The sequence below is a fragment of the Pteropus alecto genome, unplaced genomic scaffold (genome assembly GCF_000325575.1).
Source record: "Pteropus alecto unplaced genomic scaffold, ASM32557v1 scaffold224, whole genome shotgun sequence".
Lineage (NCBI taxonomy): Eukaryota > Metazoa > Chordata > Mammalia > Chiroptera > Pteropodidae > Pteropus > Pteropus alecto.
The window spans coordinates 1205298-1211001 of NW_006436289.1; the positions used below are offsets into that span (position 1 = coordinate 1205298).

A 5704-nucleotide genomic window follows, 5' to 3' on the forward strand; every position below is an offset into this window, starting at 1 on the left:
AAAATAACCTGAATTACATCTCGAAATCTTCAGAAGGCACAAGAGTTGGCAGAGCCCAAGTACCTTGGAAATGGGTATAGATGTGGGATGGAGGTAGTGTTGGAACCAAAATAAGGAGGGTTGTGTGAAAGCTAAGTGAAAAAGATAGATATCCTACTCTATTTCCTTAGTCAACTCTTGGTACCTCAGCCTAGGAGAAGATTCAAGGTATATTCTCTGAGTAAGGTAAAACAGAGAGCTTCTGGACTGGAGTATAGCAGGCGCAGTAAAACAGGAGGATTAAGTGACTATTCATATACTAAATGCTGAATGCACAGACCTCCTAACTCCCTTTTCCCATTTGGCTCTCAGAACACACAGCTTTACCATCAAAGCCAGAGATTGAAAAACATTTCTTTGGGGAATCTTGTTTTTCAACAAATAACCCATGCAAGATTACCTCCTATGATGAAGCTCAAAGTCAACAAGCCCCATGGACATGCTCTGAGATTTCAATAGCTATCTAGTTCCCCATTCAAACAAAACTAGAGTAGATAAATATTACCAACTATCTGAGGAGAGCCTCTAATATCAAAGATAAAGAACAAAGAGAACAATATAAAACTTTTCCCCATGATTTTTCAAGGACAAAGGTAAATTTTTTGATACCTCGAAAAGAGTATCGTGAAGGAAAGAGACTGTACAAGGTAAAGACAACCTTAAACACATTAGTGGAGAATGGTATTGAAAACCAACATGTAAGCGCTCGGTGTCCTCATTGCTACTGGTGTCATTACTTGTAGGCCTCTGAAAGGACAGAACTCGGAAATAGACATACATGTACTAACACACATACTATAATTATCTCTTTACGTATCTTTCAGTATATTAAACTAAACATGAGTTCATACTGATATCTCCCACTGTAATTAAGTATCACTAGTTAATTTTAGCTTTCCCTCTTTTCATATCTGTAACCTTTCACTCCAACAGTGAGAAACCTGGCTCCCACCATCTGCCATCCATGTGCTTATTTGTTCATTCCCATTATACTTGTACAGTGGTTTTGGAATTGTTAACCCATACCTCCAAGGGAAAAACTTTACCCACGAGAGTGCAATGCTTATGTACAGTTCCTTCTGTCTTTAGTCTTACAGTTTCCAGAGTTTCCAAAGTTACTTAGGCCTACATTTCTTTTTATTCACCCTTCTGTGAAATTATTTTATTTATAATAAAGTTAGATTCTTTTGTCACAGTTTGTATTCCACCTTAGGATCTGCTGTCCTCCTAGTTGATTTTTTAAAAATTTACGTACATTAAGGTTCATTTTTTGTGCTGTATCCTTCTCTTGGTTTTGACAAATAGTGTCATGAACAACATATTTTTCAAGTGTAAATAGTGTGATAAAATGTGAGGAAAGACCCTTTGAGGATGGGCAAGGGAATAGGACAAGGAAGAAGCAAATAGAGATAAATTATTGGCAGAGTTCCATTTTGTAAAATAGACAATGAATTATTATCTTATTAAATTAATTGATTAATTAAAAATAATAAGATTATACGTGGACCGATGTTAGTAGTACACATGTACCAAAAATTATGAATTATGATTATGATCAAATTATATGGTCTTCTCATCCTCATTATCAAGGTGGAAAAAGAGCCTCTAACTTCCCCAGAAATTATAATCAAAAGTGGCAAAGACTACCCAAGTGTCCGTCTATGGATGAATGGAAATACACAATGTGGTATGTACATGCAGTGTCATATTCTTCAGCCTTAAAAAAGGGAGGAAATCCTGACACATGATACAACATGGCTGAACTTTGAGGACATTATGCTAAATGAAATAAGGCAAGTCATAAAAGGGCAAATACTATATGATCCCACTCAATGAGTAGTCAAATTCATAGGGACAAAAAGTGGAATGGTGGTTACCAGGGTCTAGGGAAAGGGGAGTATAGGGAGTTAGTATTTATTGGGTAAAGCATTTCAATTGGGGAAGATGAAAAAGTTCTGGAGATGGACGGTGGTGAATGCACAACAATGTAAATATACTTAATGCCATAAAACTGTACACTTGAAAGAAGTTAAAATGATACATTTTATGTTGTATATGTTATGTTTATGTTATATATATATTACTACAATTAAAAAAAGAGAGAGGGACAAAGACTAAAGAGACATTTAAATAATTTGCCCTTTTCCAGTAGGAATCGTAGTGAACCAGTGCATAGGAATTAAGACTTTGTCTCCTTGAGTTCTTTTACCCCGTCACCAAGAGTGAAGAGGGGGCCTGAGCACTAGCCCATGCCCTGAACTAAGACCACATGTCTCTCAGGTCTTCTATATCATCAGGATCAAAAAGGGCTCCCCATCCTCAGATTAATCTCTATTTTCCTGAGAAACCTCAACTTCTTTGACAGGTATCAAAGGGGAATCTGCATCTGGTGTAAACTTGCCCTACCTCAACAGGGCCAAGAGTGAACCTGAAAACCCAAGAACCTGATCATGACCTCTCCTCTCCCCCAAGCCTTCTACCTACATTATCAGAGAAGAAGCACACATGAACTGGGACTGAGAACCTCCATCCCTAGACTTCCTTCCTCCATTACCAGGGGTAAAAAAAATGATACCCAGATATTCACCACACCCTGTATACTCCCAACAACACTGAACAGACCTGAATCTCTATCTTTAATCTATTAGAGCTAATCCCTTTATGCCCTTTACCTCTGTTTATATCAGCCACCACAAAAAGTCCCTGTAATCCCTCTTGTTGGGAGAGGCAGTCCACTACAGGCCTTGGATGTCCCTGTAGAGGGTACCAAAATGCAAGAGTTAATAACCCCTGATATTGAGCAGTTTCAATAGTTAGTCATGTAAGCAACTAAGTAGATCAAGGGGACCATGGTGTGACTACTGTCTGCTTTCTGCTGGAGAAGGAGTCTTGTCTGCTGCTTAGTAAACGTACTGAGCCCCTGGCCCTGCAATTTTCAGCCGTGGCACAACCCACTCCATGTGTAGCATTCATCTGGGCAAACACCTGTCATCCTGAGGGGCCTAAGGGCAAGGGGAATCAGCACGATTAGGTTGATACTCCCGCTCTTTGCTGTGTTGTAAGTAATAAACTGTGTTGCTCTGATCCATTAGGTTTCATTATCAATATTTAGCCACCAAAAAGCTGTGGCAAACCACCCTACTTGCTTGACTAGTTAGCACCTTTGGAATCTTGTCACTTCTTGCCTTACTCTATGAGGCTCTTCCTCGATATCTCATATCCTATATCCTACTCTCCATATAAATTGGCATATCCCCTAGTCTTTTCCATCTCGCATCCCTCTCAACTCCTAAAACTCTTCCACTGGTTACTCCAAAATACATGATCTGTTATCAGCAAAGTCACCTATGTTCTCGAATATTTCTTGAACAGTCCCTTTATCTTCTTGCTCTGAATGCCATTGAAAGTGGTGGCCGTATTTTTCCCCAACATCATTACATCCCTGGGCCTAGGCATGGGCCAGGTGTCATTCTCAATCTTTCTTCTCTGATAATCCCAAACTCAGAATCTCATGTTGTCAGATCTCCCCACTACCCCTCATAGCTTCAACTGTCTTCTGACATTCTCCCCATCCCAATAAACTTCCCTCATTTTTCTTCTGTTTTAGGTACTGGCCTACTCTCTAGAATTTCTCCTGTCTTAATTCTTGGCAATCTTAATACATACATAGATGATTTTTCTAACACCCTGCCTCTCAGTTTCTTGACCTTGTCTCCACGAATATTGTCTTCGACTCTATTTTCTTCTTATTTTACCAATAATCACAACCTTTTCATCAGTGCCATGTCTTTTATTCTCTAACCAATAGTCACTCTTTTCTGACCACCACACTCTTCAGCACCCTGACACTTACAATTCTTCAATCTCCCAGGACCTCCTATCCTCTTACCAACTTACTCCCTGGATATCTATTCCCTCCTCATCCAGCTTAAATTCCATGATCAACCATTATATCTATACCCCAGTATATACTTTAAACTGTCTTGTCCTTTTCTTGATTTATTATATTTATTTAGCAAAACCACAATGCTGGATACATAAAAACTTTCAGTTGCTCTGAGCAGTTGAAAGCAACTAGAGAAAAAAAAAAAAACATAGTAAAGCTGACTTGTCTCACTTTAAAATGTAGACCATGCATTTTATAATTGTTGGATGTCTTGGAGATCTTCCCCAGTGATCAAACCTACTTCTGACATCTTGTCTGAAAAATCCCATTGAGGACAAGCCTTGGAAACTCTGGGCCAGAAGCAGCTTGTCTGCTGTACATTATTGGGCTAGAGATACTTCTCAGGCTCAGAGAACATTATTAAGAATGAAGCCTTGTACAGAGCTGGGATCCATCCCTTTTCTTTGTTCACTCCTCAGTCCTCCACAACTTGAGATCCTCATGGATCACATGGTAGAGTTCAGTGCAGACTGGCTTCAGGGCAAATTGCAGGGCAGACCTCAGCACACAGACCTACCAGAAAGAGCAGTGCCCTGCTGCACACTACGCCTTCAGACCTCCAGGTGGTTTCCAGAAGCTCAGCTGGTGTTGCCCACAGTGCCAGCCCAGGCTGTGACCTGATAAGCTAGAGCAGGTCCAGCTCTCCTAAGGTGCTTAGGACCCTTCTTTACAGAACCTTGCCCTTTAGGGGTGGTGATGCCTGAGTGCAGAGAATGGGGTGTGGTCAGGAATTGGGACTGGGTATAGGAATTAGAGGGGAGAGTGGGTCTGGGGGATGTCAGTCCCATTGATATTAATCTCACTGAAGCCATACCGAAGGCAGAGTTTCCATAGAGTTAGATTTTTTCTCTTTTTTTTTGCCAGCTTTATTTAAATAGACAATTAGTTGCTCATATTTACATTGTACAATTCAATGAGTTTTTTCAATTATAGTTAGCATTCAATCATATATTAATTTCAATTGTACAGCAAAGTGATTAGAGATCTATGTAATTCACAAAGTGATCACCCCACAAAATCTAGTACCCTTCTTTCCCCTTACATAAATTACAACATTGTTAGCTATTTTCTTTCCTACACTTTATATCTCCATGACTATTTTGTTAACTATCCATTTGCACTTTTTAATTCCTTTGCCCTTTTTCACCATCCCCCCAAACACCTCCTATCTTGTAGCCATCAAAATATTCTCTGTATCTATGAGTTTATTTCCTTTTGTTGTTGTTATTTTTTTTTTTGTTTTTTAGATTCCACATGTACATGAAATCATGTGATATTTGTCATTCTCTATTTGACTTATTTCATTCAGTGCAACACTCTCTAGATTCGTCAAGGCAGTTTCTTTTTCCATCCCCTTCCTTTTAGTCTGTGCGTGTCTCTTAATTTGAAGTGAGTCTCTTGTAGTCAGCAGATGTAGGGGTCTTATTTTCCTTTCCATTCATCCACTCTGTCTTTTGGTTGGAGTACTTAATTCTTTCCCATTTGAGGTACTTGTTGATAGGAATGTAGTTATTATCATTCTTTATTCATGCTTTTGATACACGGTTTTTCTTCTTAAAGAAGTCCTTCCAACATTTCCTGTAATACTGCCTTGGTGTTGATGAATTCCTTTAGCTTATTTTTGTCTGGGAAGCTCATTATCTGTCCTTTGGCTCTAAATGATAGCTCTGCTGGATAAAATATTCTTGGTTGTAGATCCTGGGTTTTCATCATGTTGAA

The 5704-nt window shown here is 39.2% G+C and overlaps 1 pseudogene; it reads left to right on the top strand.

Moving 5' to 3' along the window:
* The first annotated feature begins 1590 nt into the window (after positions 1 to 1590).
* On the top strand, positions 1591 to 4634 carry LOC112480443 (annotated as a pseudogene).
* Positions 4635 to 5704: the final 1070 nt, after the last annotated feature.